Below are 14,129 nucleotides of genomic sequence, written 5' to 3'. Positions count from 1 at the left end.
CCGTTATCTGTTTTGAGAGACTTTGGGATGCCCAGGAAGGAGAAAGCCTGGATCAGGTGTTTGATTGCATCTCCAGACTTCTCTCCTGTGTGGGCAGAGGCATAGACAGCACCAGAAAAAGTGTCCACAGAGACATGCACGTACTTTTGTCTCCCAAACTGGGAGAAGTGTGTGACGTCTGTCTGCCACACCTCACAGCTGTTTAGTCCTCGGGGGTTCACTCCCGCACTCAGAGTGGGGAGTGCATGCTGTTGACAATGGGGGCAGGTGGGCACAATCGCTTTGGCCTGCTCTCGGGTAAGGTGGAAACGCCGAACCAGACCTGGTGCATTTTGGTGAAAGAGTTGGTGGCTGATTTTGGCCTGCTCAAAGATGTTGGGCAGCGGGCCATTTCTGCAGGGGCAGCCAAGGCGTCAGCCCTTCTGTTTCCCTCAGCAATGAACCCTGGCAAATCCATGTGCGATCTCGTGTGCATCACATAGAATGGTTGCTCTCGGTAGGAAATCAGCTTGACCAGTTTCGAGAGCAACTCAGAGTGCAGTGTTGGACACTTCTTGCAATATAGATTGTTCTGCTCTGGACACTACTCCTGCTACGTAAGCCGAATCGGTTACCAAATTGAATGGAACAGAGAACCTCTCAAAGGCCCTGATGACAGCGGCCAACTCAGCGACTTGAGGTGATCCTTCAACCTCAGCAACATCTGATTCCCACTGCTGAGTTTGAGGGTCTTTCCAAGTCATCACTGACTTGTGGGACCTTCCGGACGCGTCTGTAAAAACAGTCAAGGCATCTAGAGGTTTTTTGCTCTGAACACTTTTGAGAGCCAATGTAAATTGAGCATCCTGACTGAAAATTTTGTGGGCAGGCCAATGGATAGAAATTTGATCTGAGTAGCTGTCCAAGGCAAATTGCAACGCTTCATTTTCTTGAAGGAAGTGCTCCAACATCACCTTTGTAATTTTGCCCGAATTAAGCCTAATTGGGATGTGTATACATTCAAAATCGCAACCAGCCAATTCCCTAAAGCGGGTCCTGGCCTTCCGGATGAGATTTGCCACCAGCTCTTGTGGCCGTGTCATCCTTTTGGACCTTTGGTGGCTAAGAAAGACCCATTCTATGATGAGAAGAGGGTCTTTTTTGCCTTGGTCCTTCTTGGGGGAGGTGGTATTTCCCTTGTCCCATTGAAAAATCACCCCATGGAGGTGTGGCAACTTTCCAAGAATGATAAAACAGAATGGCAAGTCAGGGTCACAACGGCTTGCCTGCCTGGTGGACATTTTTCTCTGAACTCTTTCCAATGCTTTTTGCGCCTCTGGGGTGAGAGACCTGGGGGAACTCAGCCCCTCTCTCCCTTTCAGTAAATTGAAAAGGGGGGCTAGGTCTTCTGTGGACAGACCCAGCCAAGGCCTCACCCAATTCAACGTCCCACACAGTTGGTGGACATCCGCAAGGGTCTCAATTTTGGTTTTTATTGTCAATTGTTGCGGAACAACGGTCCGCTTACCGATTTCCAGGCCTAGGTACTTCCATGGTGGCATCCGTTGAATCTTTGACTCCTGCAGCTCAAACCCTGCAGTAACCAGTGCAGTCACTGTCAGGTCAAGCACGTGGGTCAACAGGTCGTCATTTGGGGCACACACAAGGACATCATCCATATAATGATGGATAATGGCCTTGCCCGCAGCTGCACGCACTGGAGACAACAGGGAAGAGACGTACCATTGGCAGATCACAGGGCTGTTTTTCATTCCCTGAGGTAAAACTTTCCAATGGTACCTTTTCCTTGGGGCTTCTCGGTTGATGGTCGGTACCGAGAACGCAAAGCGTGGGGCGTCATCCGGGTGTAGGGGAATATGAAAGAAACAGTCTTTAATATCAGTTATGGCTAGATTCCAATCTTTTGGGAGCATGGTTGGGGACGGCATCCCTGGCTGGAGAGAGCCCATATCTTCAATGACATTATTAATTTGGCGGAGGTCGTGGAGGAGCCGCCATCGGGTTTTATCCGACTTTTGAATGACAAACACTGGGGAGTTCCACGGTGAGGTGGTCTCCTCAATGTTGCCCTTTTTGAGCTGCTCCTCAACGAGCTCATTGAGCGCCTTCAATTTTTGTTTAGAAAGCGGCCACTGTTCCACCCAAACTGGTTCATCAGTCTTCCAATTCAGCTTCTGGGTGGGACGCTCTGCAGTGACCGCCACTTGAAAATGTTGTGGGGAGTCAGGTATGCTAATGGTGACTCCCCACTGGGCCATGAGGTCTCTCCCCAGTAAGGGCTCCGGATAATCTAAAACAAAAGGACAGAGAGTCACCAATTGTCCTTTTGGCCCCTCAATTTGCACCACACTCTGACTGTCTCGCTAATTGAAGACCGCTGTCCTGGGTTGACAGTGCTTCCTATCCCATATTGTGGACTACCTTGGTATGTCTAACAGCTGTCCTTGTTTTCCTGTTGGCTGGGCGGGCACGGGCTGTCCCCCTTTCTCTCTTAGCTTTACGCTGCTCTGGGCTAGCTCGCTGCGCTTTTCGCTTGCCACTTTCTCCCTCTATTTTTCCTTTACACTGCTCATCTTCGCTGTTTCCGTTTTTTTTCTTTCCCTTTCTTTCCCTTCTTCCCTTCCCCCCCCCCCCCCCCTTTTAAGATTTAGGACTGGCACCGGAGCTGACCTGACCGGAGGAGTCCGAGGATCTCCAGGGCCCGCAAAAGAAGCTCTGCGCCCTCCCCCTCACAGTAACCTGAGCTTTTTTTTTCTTTTTTCCTCTTCTGTTGGGGGTGTTTATTTATTTGTTAATAAACCGTTTTTTTCCACTTTGTTCGAGAAATTCCTTCCCAAATCCAGGGCTGGGGGAGGGGTGGTAGATTAGGGGAGTCCTTTGGAGGTTCTCCCCTAATTCAACCTAAACCAGGACAACCGCCTACGCCCTGGACGTGTCCAGGCACGCTCTGCAAAGCCCAATGTGACGGCCACATTCTTTCAGGAATGACCGTCACATCTGCTCCAGTGTCTAGGAGACCTTTAATGGTTTTGGTCTCCTCACCCATTATCAGCCTACATGTCTCTTTAGGCTTGTCTTCCCCAATCGCCCTTACAGCATTCACTTCAGGGACACCATCCTCCACAGGTATACTTGGAACTGGAATTACCTGGGCGATTACCTGTCCCTTAGGGAGGAAGACTGGTGGGTTTACACAATGCAGCCAGAGGACGAAATGCTCGGGATTCGATGTAATGAGACCCGGAGCAATTTCGACCTCATGCGGGGTGAATTTGCAGTCCCCAATGACTACAAACTTCCCTTCAATTTGGGACCAAGTACCTGGTTCTTTTGAATTGACTGAAACAAAATGCCAATCGCGGTCAGTCAGGTGCAACGACTCTGTCAGGCGAAGCCTGAAAGGCTCGTAGGTAGAGGTTGTTGTCAGCAACGGTGTAGCTAGGTCCTTGTCGGAAGGTGTCACGTCTGGTGAATTTGTCACAGTCGGTGTTGGCTCCTGAATTGGAGCCGGTGTCAATTCCTGGCTAGGAAAACAAGAGAGAGTATTATTTTTCTCCCTCAGTTCTCCTTTTCTCCCTCTTCCCCTTCTCCCCCCTTTGGCTTGGGCCACCCAATTTTTGTCTGCACGCTGGGTGGACCCACGCTCGCCCTTTAGTTTTTTTGATTTTTAAAGGTTTTCCCCCCACCTCCCTCATTCCCTCCCCTGTTCTTGAACTGGTCAAAGTCTTTTTTCATGGGACACTGTTGACACCAGTGTCCCATTTCCCCACACAGCACACACAGCCTGCTTGCATTCTTCTTAAAAGATCGCTTGTTTTGGGCCGGTGCGTGTGGGGCAGATGAAGCACTTGATGAAGCAGTTTCCACGGCAGCAGCAGTCTGGATGGCAGCTTTCCTTCTTGCATGACTCACTGGCTGGTCCAGCTATGGCACTTTGCGCTCACACACTCGCAGCATGTCCTGGAGCATTGGTGGGGGCTCCCACGACAAACTCAGTATAGCTGTGCGACACTTTTTGTTTGCGTGGGAGAACGCCATCTCTTCTAAAGTTTCTTCCTTTGCATGCTCCTTGCGGACCTGCAACTCAATGGCTTGTGAGAGCCTTTCAACAAATTGAGTGTAAGGTTCTGCTGGGCCTTGGAAAATTGTGGAGTATGCAGGAGGGGGATCTGGGGGCTGCATCCCTAAAAATGCCTTTTCTGCTGCGTGCTTGACCTTGTCAAGAACTGGGATGGGGATGTCTGAGGCCTGGGTTGAAGCCAATGCCCACTGGCCATCACCACTCAGGTGGTCGAGGGTGAGTGTGACCCCTTTCTCATCAACAGCAGTTGTGGGATCTGCTAGCAAGCTCTGGAGGGCCCTCTTCAGCAGGTCTTTCCACGATGCCTCCCAGAGTTTGTACTCTGTGGAGTTTATGAGGCATCGGAAAAGATGCTTGAGATCAGCTGGGACTGCTGTCATCCCAGTGAGCTGGGCATTCAGCAATCCTCTGAAGTAGGGACTGTAACGTCCATACTCCTTGAGGGCTTTGCAGAGATCCTTCACTGCATGCTGAGGAATGGGTTGCCAGGATGTACTGGTGACATTTCCACCCTTTGACCTGCGATAAGTGACTGGTGCAAGGGATGGAATCTGGCTTGGGCCTGAATTTCCAGGTTCCAGCTCATCTTCCTCTGAATTCCAATCATGGGAATCAGAGGGGAGGGCGTGGGAACCGGAATCTGGGCGGGGCTTCAGACCGTGGGAACTGGAAGCCAGGCAGGGCCTCCGGACGTCAGGGGGCGTGGTCTGGCACTCGGATGATGTCACTCGGTGGGCAGACCTCAGGGCGGAGCGAGAGGGAGGAGTTTGCAGAGAAGGCGGGAAGGAAACATTATTTGAAAAAGGCAGGAGCTGGGTTTGGGGGAGGCAGGGGTCTGAGGGGTAGCACAGGGAATTGTGGGAAGAAGAAAAGGAACAAAGGGATGGCGAGCGTTGCACGCGGTCACCGCCGCCATTGTTGGGGAAAGGGGCTGCCAGTGCCATGCGGCACGGCGGGGAGGGCACCCGCGGCTGCAGGGAGCAGTCACCGCGGAGGCTGGGGGACTTTGACCGCCCCGCGCTGCCGCCGCCGCGGCCACGCGGGAGCGGGAACAGCGCCCGCAGCGAGCGACCGCTGCGGGGGCTGGGGGACAGCAACTGCCGTGCAGGACGGGGGAGCGCCCTCGGGGCGAGCGGTCACCGCGCGAGCCAGGGGATGGGGCCCGCCGCGCGCCGCCGCCGCCGGGCGGGAGCGGGGAGGGGCCGCGCGGCACTGTCGGGGGAGGGGAGGGGCCGCGCTGCGCCAACTCGGGATGGGAGCGCTGCGCGCCGCAGTCAAAACAAGGCGCTTGCGGCTCCGCCACGCCAGCGTTGCCAGGCAACGTGAACTGAACTCTGGGGTGACTACGAGGTAAAGGCGGGCAGGATGAATCTCTCTGTGCAGCATGGCCAGTGCCGCAACAGAGTTCTTGAGCTGTTTTGTTTTGGCTCGGGCGGGATTGGGTCGGCACTTTCAAAAAGCCAGGGCAGGCGGGTTTTTCCGCCGCTTTTTGAAGAATACCGGTCCCAGGGAAACGGGGTTTGGAACAGGGGGAAGGAGGGCTCGAACATGAACAGGGGAACTCGCGGTTTTGCTTTTTTCAAATCCCCGCGGCATGACAGCACCTCGCGAATCTGCTGCGGCCAAAGCAAAAACTTTTTTGCTTTGTCGCCAGCGCGGACCGTCTCTGTGAACCTGGCGTGCACAGCGGTCCAAAAGCAGACACTGTGCACCAGGTCAGAAGTCGTGTCGGGGAAATGAAGAAAGAGCAACTTAACAAATTTTTTTACCTCGTTTTTCAGAAACTTTACGTTCCCGTCTGCTAGAATGCCTAAAAGCTTGTAATAAAAACCTCTTTCAGCAGTAGAAAGCTTTGCGCCCATGTTAAATCTACCGCTTCACACAGCACAGCCCAGAAACTGAAAATTCTGAACACAAAACCAAGCGCCCCAGACACACTTAAAACCAGAGTGAGTTCCCAAGAACCCCCACCCCCGGGGTGCCGCACACAAACAAAGGAGGAGTCAGCAACAAAAACCAAACTGACCACTTGTCAGACTGGATTCCAACTCGCAAAAACTAAAAGCATAATAAAAAACGAAAGTAAATAAAAGCCGCAACCGGGAAAATTGCCGGGGGGGGGCAAAAGGCACCTCCCCCGGGACCGCGCGGTCTGAGGCCGGCTCTAAAACTGAGCTGGCTTCTCCCCAAGTGAGACTTGAAGTCTCGTGAGTGTGTCTTCCACTAGGAACTGCCCAACACTCACCAATCCGGTGCGGGGTCTAGGAAAGTCGGACTGAGGTGGAAATTCCTGCTTGGAAGAAGGTTCTTCAGGGCACTTGAAGAATTGTCTTCTCCTTCCTGCTAGCAGTTCACCCTCCAGCCGGGGGCTGGGTCACTAGCAGGTGTGTGGTGTGCCGAGGGTCCTCTGCAGCCACAAGTGGATCAGTTCCAAAAGGACCAGAAGTCCACATCACGGGGTCTGGGGCTCTTCTCAGGCCAGCCGTGTCGGCCCCCACGCTGCTGCTGCACTCGAACAGCTGTTTGACACCCTCAGCAATGGTGTGCTGGTCTTCTTCAAAGCCAAGCCCCACGAACGGGCGCCAATCTGCTGAGGTGTCTTTTTCTGCCTCGGCTAGCCCTGACACCTCAACAGTAAAGGGGGCGGCTCGGTAGCAGGGTGAACCTCACCGACCCTGTGAGTTCTTGTCTTGCTTGAAGGAGTGAAGCAACGACGGCAGGAAAAAAGAGGAGGCTGTTCTGGGTTAACTGCTGGCTTTATTCATCAGGGTGTCTGCCCCAGCAGACACCCCTCAGCAGAAGCAGCAGGGGAAAAACGAGGGAAAAGAATCTCTTTGAACTCCCGAATGCAACACCTTTTATTGGGGGGAGGAACTCAGGGATGGGTCTAACTGGGGACAAATCAGGGGCCAAAGGGGCATGGCTCTCTGGATAAATGACATACATAGTAACAAATTAATAACTCAGGTGGGGAGACAGCTGAAGTCTTGTCCAATCACTTGGGGTTTTTCATGGAACTTTCCAGACTTTTGGGAGAGACCTCAAAGTGACAGACAAGGCCCAGGGGTTGGATAACTTCTGACTGACACATAGAACTGGGGTTGGGATGAAACCAATGAGGGTGGAACATGGGTGCATGGGGCAAACCATTATAACTTATAAAAATGAACTTAATATAAGGAACAAATACATACATAAACTGATAAAACCAAACCCACACCACTACACCAGACAATGACAGAAGCAGAAAGGCTAATGGGTTTGGAGCTGCCCTGGACAGTGCTGGAGCCTTGCATCTGCTACCAGAAGCGTGTTGTAAACTCCCACCTTCCCGTTTTTCTGTTCCAGGAGGAAGGGTGAGCCTGAACGAGGCTTCTAGCCACCTTGCCTTTGTCCCCTGGACCATGCAGTCCCCTATGGAGGCTGTCATCTTGGGGGAGTTCTTTGTTCATGGGGAGTACATAGGATTAAACACCTTTGTATTTAGTGTTTATTACTGTTACCTTGGTTGTTGCTCTTTTGTTTTTATGCAAAATGTTATTTTTTCACTTATATCTTCTTGCATTTGTCTCTCCTTATTGGTGAAAGGGGAGTGGTTAAAGCTAAAAGGGAAGGTAACTAATTTTGGACTGTCTGCCCCTTAAATTAGCCTAAATCAAGACAGGTGAGCATTTTGAATGTGAATCACTTTCTCTTTTGTACGCTTTTGTTATTATTATTGTTGCTGTTACTGTTCATTTTCTTATCTTATTGCTGTTTTCAGTAAATTGCTCTTATCTCAAGCCATGATCTTTACCTTTTGTGACTCCAACTCTCCGGCTCCAGCCCACCGCAGGGAGGAGGGGGAGTGAGCAAGCACCATATGGTTTGGAGAGTCTCAGTGGGAGCACTAAATTGGGGAGTACAATTCCTATACCACCACAGCATTATCTGGTGCCCAATGTGCTGCACAAAGACTTAAGAACAGATCTGAGCAGGTTGGAAACAAATTTGATCTAAGAATTTGCTGTATTAGCTATGGAACCACTGATAACAATGTCACTTGGTCTGTTCAAGTGAGTGTGGTACCTAACCCTGTACATGTCCCTGTATATGCACTATATGCCCATCACAGTGCTCTTTTTCAGAGCAGGGAGAGTGACAGAGGTCACACAACTGACAGCATGGTTTCAACCATCAGCACTTTATTATTCCCCAGTACAACCTTTTATACCCTGTTTCTCACATGCATAACACCTGTGTGTGCTTTTATTCTTTTGTGATTGGGCAATACAAATCAGTATTATGTGCCCCTTTTCTTTAATGATGTTCACCTGTCTTAACACAGCTGCAATTTATGGGGGAGAGATTGCCTGCAGCACTGTCTCTATTCTTTTACAATCCATTCTCCCACAGGAGAGGGATTATGATTGCTTTGTTTCTGTACTGTGGGATATCAGTTTGACATGTTAACATCAAGGGCAATGAGGGTCATTTGAGATGTGTATTCAGTGCTGCTCTCCTACCCTTACCTCAGGTGCTACCTTTGGGAGTCCATTAATAATTGTACCCAGTCTGTGGAGGGAACAGGGGAGGACAATTTTCCCTGGCCTTTAATCACTTTTTCCTCCTTCAGGCCTGTTACAACAGCTTTGGAAAATGTCAATTCCCTTTGGATATTAAGGAAAGCATGTTCTTGTTGCTGACTCTGCCAGGTCTCCTCGGTGTGGTCCACACCATATTTAGAGGCAGGATAGAGAATTCTAGGAAGGTCATTCAGGGATCTGCCCCAAGGGTGGGTAGTCATGAGTGACATGGAATGTGAGAGAAAATGGGCCAGTTTTGGGGGAAATTCTCTGTACCAATGGTTTGAAAGTTCACCCCTGAACAACTACAGGACCCTGTAAAGTGATAAAATATGTGATGGAAAAATGCTGTGACAGCTCCAGAGAGGCGCAAAGTTATGCAACATGCTGGGCCCTAGCTACTCTTTATAGGACACTGCTGTATACTAGACAGCACCCTCATGGGGACAAGGAAGAAAAAAGACCAACAGGCACCATGGTCACCTAAACTGCAGCTGAACCAGAGGAACAACCCATGCCAATACCAGTCGCCCCTATACAGAAGAAGAAATCCAAGAGCAAATCAGCTTTCTTTAGTGAGGGATAAAGAAGTAGGGCCTTCAGAACAGGAGGAAGAGGCAGAACCAGAGATAATCACTCGATCCCTATCTCTGGGTGAGCTGTGAGATATGTGATAAGATTTCAACCACCAATCAAGTGAGCTGGGATATCGCGACCCACAGTATGAAACTAGATGGTAGTGAAGCCAAGCAACTGGAATCACTGTCTTGGGATGTGGGCATTGACAAGGAGATTGGGAAGAGGACAGAAACTCTTAGCTTCTGGAGAGGACTCCTGTCAAGCAAAAGGAAAAGGTATTCTCTCAAGGGTGTGTGCTCAAGCAGGTGAAACACCATAGAGAAAGGTATTCAGTACCTGAAAGAATTAGCTGTCCTGGAAGTAATCTCTAGACATTCAAATAATGAGCAGTCCCCTGTAGACTCAGATGAGGTCTAGCACACAATCCATGTGGCAGAAGTTTGTGTGAAGCGCACCATTGTCGTACACCAAACTATTGGCATTGATGTCAATGAAAGAAGGAAAACAGTGCTTCAGGTGACTCCTCAACTCAGGCAATATGAAGATCATCCTTTTTCCTCCCTACTGACCTGTGCCTTGGCTGTAGAAAGACCATCCAAGACTGTAGACAGACTTGAAAGATTTGAGCAAGTTAGAGAGGAAATGTCCCATGCCTCCACCAGTATGGACCAGTCTCTGCTATTGGGAGCAAGTGCTCCCTGCTTGAGAGAGAGGGTCCACACCACGAGGTAACCTGTGATTTTACCTGCATGGCCATGGAGAGGACATGAGGAAGCAGGATGGAAACACCACCTCTGCCCTGGCAGCACAGGTATGTGAGTTGAGAAGACGACCAATCACCGCATTAAATTCCACAAGGATAAATGATGTTCCAGCTTCCAGTGGGCAAGTCCTCAGACAGAAGAGGAGGGCTGATGTTGCTTTCAATCCTCTTGAAGGTACCTCCAGGTCATATTTACAAGAAGTGAGTAATGAGTACTATGACCAGAGCTAGAGGAGCCCTGCCTCCAGCTAGGTGGAGGAAAGGGACAATCAGATCTATTGGACTGTGTGGTTCCAATGGCCTGGCAGATCAGACCTACAAGAGTATAAGGCTTTAGTTGACACTGGCGCACAATGTACCCTGATGCCATTGAGCTATGCAGGGGCAGAATCCATCTCCATTTCTTGGGTGACAGGAGGATCACAACACCTGACTGTACTGGAAGCTCAAGTGATCTTGCCTGGGAACAAATGGTGAAGACACTCCATTGTGACTGGCCCAGAGGCTCCAGGTATCCTGGCATAGATTACCTCAGGAGAGGGTATTTCAAGGACCCAAAAGGGCATTGTTGGGCTTTTGGGACAGCTGCTGTGGAGACAGAGGACTTTAAACGACTAAATAACCTTGCCTGGTCTCTCAGAGGATCCTTTTGATGTGGGACTGATGAGGGTCAAAGAACAACAGGTACTGATTGCTACCACACCAGTGTGTTGTCGGCAATACTGCACCAACTCGGACTCCATGATCGCCGTAAAATGATTCATGACCTGGAGAGCCAGGGAGTGGTCAGCAAGACTCACTCACCCTTTGACAGTCCTGTATGTCCAGTGCATTAGGTCTAATGGAGAGCAGAGACTGACAGCAGACTATTGTCGCTAGAGGACATGAAAAGAACCACATTAACCCGTCAGGATGTGAGATGAGAAAGAAGGGAAGTTTATTTGGGGATCTCAACTTATATAGTCTTTGGAATTTGGTCAAGGATTGGGGGACGAGAGTAACACCTCTTTGACCCCAGCAGTCAACTCAGAAGTCCATCAATTTGTCCTTCCCCCTGGAAAGGAATGCATGTTTACAAAATATCAGTCTTTGTTACAATGCGTGAGAACTCTCCAGTTCAAGAATGAAAACATCAGAAGGCTGAAAAATCAGGGCTACATCTCACCCTTTTTCTGTTAGAAAAAAAGAAAAGGAAAAAAGAAAAACGAACAATGTTCAGTGTCTGCTTGTGGAGGGACCATCAGAGTGAACACTTGCATTGTCTGCATCTGAGTTGTCACTTGATGGTTCATCCACTTGCTGCCTTTCATTTTGGTCACAGTCTCCAGCTTGCCTGTCAGCTGGATTCTGCCTTTGCGGTTGCAGGTCAGGATGAACACACTTTGCAGGTACCCAGCGTACCCCAGTATCTGTGGATATGCAAGCATACCCGTGCCCTGAAGCGATAAGGTCATAGGAACCTTCCCACTGCTTGGTGACTAAATTTTGCACCCGAACCTTTGCTCGAGGCTGATGCGTCTTGTCTGAAGCCTGCAACAAAAGGTGATAGTTCAGCATGACAGGGTTATTAGAATTCTGCGGCACCGTAAGGTGATTGATGGTATACAAAGTTTTGCCAACCGACTGTGGGGGGGTTCACCCTGCATTCCCTGTTTTTGTATTTGAAGAACCTGCTTCAGAGTACCATGAGCGCATTCTACAATAGCTTGACCAGTCGGAGAATGAGGAATACCAAACTTGTGTGACACACCCCACAACTGCAGGAACTGCCGCACCTTCTGCGAGGCATAAGCAGGACCATTGTCGGTCTTCACAGCAGAAGGTATGCCTAGAATGGCAAAGGCCTGCCTCCAGTGGGCAATGACATCACGGGTCTTTTCTCCCATGTGAGCAGAAGCCCGCATTGCAGAGGAGAAAGTGGCAACAGTGACATGTACATACTTGAACCAGCCAAACTTGGCCACTTGAGTGACATCAGTCTGCCAAAGCTCCAAGGCCTAAGGCCTCTGGGATTCACCCCTGCCGGTAAAGGCACAGCCAGCGCGTGACAGTCGTCACACGATTCGACAATGTCACGGGCCTCTGTTGGCATCAGCTGAAACTGCTTCTGCAAGGTATGTGCATTCTGATGGAAAAACCCATGCAATGCCTTGGCCTGCGCGAGTGTATCAGGCTGAGGTGCTACCCACACTGGGTTAGCCAACTTGTCAGCCCTTGCGTTACCTTCCACTACAAACCCTGGCAAATTGGTATGACTTCTGACGTGCAGAACGTAGAATGGATAAACCCGGGCCTGAATGGCACACCACAGGGCCTTCAGCAAATGAAACAAAGCAGCATTGCTGACTTCCTTCAAAACTGAATGACCCAACCACTGTGCTATGTCGGCCACATAAGCAGAATCCATGACCAAATTGAAAGGTTCCAGGGAAAACTTTTGAAATGCCATGATGGCAGCCCTCGATTCAACCAATTGGGCTGACTCATTCTTATGACCTTCCAGAACCTGCCACTCAGATCCATCCTTCCAAGTAACAATGGCCTTTCCTGTCCTTCCCAAACCGTCAGTAAAGACGGTGGGTCCTTGCACTGGCTCCTGACTATTTTTGGGCTGCAAAGAAATTTCAGTGAATTTCGCCACTTGCAATAGCTTATGGCTGGGCAGATGATAAGTTATCTGCCCTGAAAAATTTTCCAAAGCACTTTGCAGAGAAATACTGTTTGCAAAGCTCCAGTCAAATTCCTCCCGTGGTACTGGGAGTACGATCTTTGCGGGATCCACACCCATCAATTGCAAGCACCATTGCCAGCATTTAATTATCAACCGAGCAATCAGCTCGAACAATGCGGTTGCTGTCTTCTGCGGCTGATGGGGCAGGAAAATCCATTCCAAGATGTGCAAGGAATCGGACCATTCATCATTCCATTGGCCAATGATACCTGTAGGATGCAAATCTTCAGTGGCGATGAACACAGTGACATCAACAGAGGGATCAATGTGATAAACTTGGCGAGCAGAAACCGCTTGCTGAACCTCCTCCAGCACTTGACATGCCTCAGAGGTCAATGTGCCTCAGGGGTCAATGTGCGAAGCGACTTCAAATCAGTCTCCCTTTAACAAATCAAACAAAGGAGACAATTGTGCTGTGGTCAGTCCCAAGTACGGATGCAACCAGGTAATGACACCCACCAATTTCTGGGCATCATTCAATGTCTTCACTGAATGCACAAATTGCACCTCTTGATGTTGAACCGTTCGTTCCAAAATTTTGACCCCCAAATATTTCCAAGGAGGTTGCTGCTGAACCTTCTCTGGAGCCACCTGCAATCCATGAGAGTGCAAAGCAGCAAGGAACTGAGGCTGTATCCTAAGCAACTCATCCTGGGTGGACACAGTCACCAATGTCATCCATGTAATGATAAACATGAGCATCAGGAAACTGCTTGCAAACTCCAGACAAGGCTCGGGCCACATACCATTGGCATATGGCTGGTGAGTTGTGACACCCCTGGGGAAGCACCCTCCATTGATATCTCTGTGCAGACTCAACATTGTTGATTGCTGGCACCAAGAAGGTAAATTTCAGTCTGTCATCGGGATGCAAAGGAATTGTAAAAAAACAATCCTTCAGGTCCACGATGAGGACTGGCCAATCTGTGGGAAGCATGGTGGGTGATGGCATACAAGCCTGCATCATCCCCATGCCTTCCACCATGGCATTAACTTTCCAGAAGTCTTGTAACAACCTCCATTTCCCAGACTTCTTTTTGATGCAGAAAACAGGAGTGTTCCAGGAACTGGTAGAAGGCTCCAGGTGACCCTGGTCCAACTGCTCCTGCACCAAGTCACGAAGGGCAACTAATTTGTCTTGAGGGAGGGGCCACCGATTCTCCCAGATGGGTTTGTCCACCATCCACTGCATAGGAGGCATAGGACACCCTGCGCCCTTTATCGCAGTGGCCCCCATCAAAAATCTGTCCTGAGATGCATCCCCCATGCAACTAGAACCTCCCTCCCCCAGAGATTGATAGAAACTTCATTTGTGACATGAGGCCAAACCATGGTCGTCTGTCCCTCTGGGTTTCTGATGATCACAGGCTGCTGGCTCACGTAACATTGTGCCATTCCACCCAATCTCAC

This window comes from Zosterops lateralis, assembly GCF_965231275.1.
Source record: "Zosterops lateralis genome assembly, chromosome: W".
Taxonomy (NCBI): Eukaryota; Metazoa; Chordata; class Aves; order Passeriformes; family Zosteropidae; genus Zosterops; species Zosterops lateralis.
The sequence above is the reverse complement of the archived record's forward strand: the minus strand, read 5'-3'. Positions refer to the sequence as shown.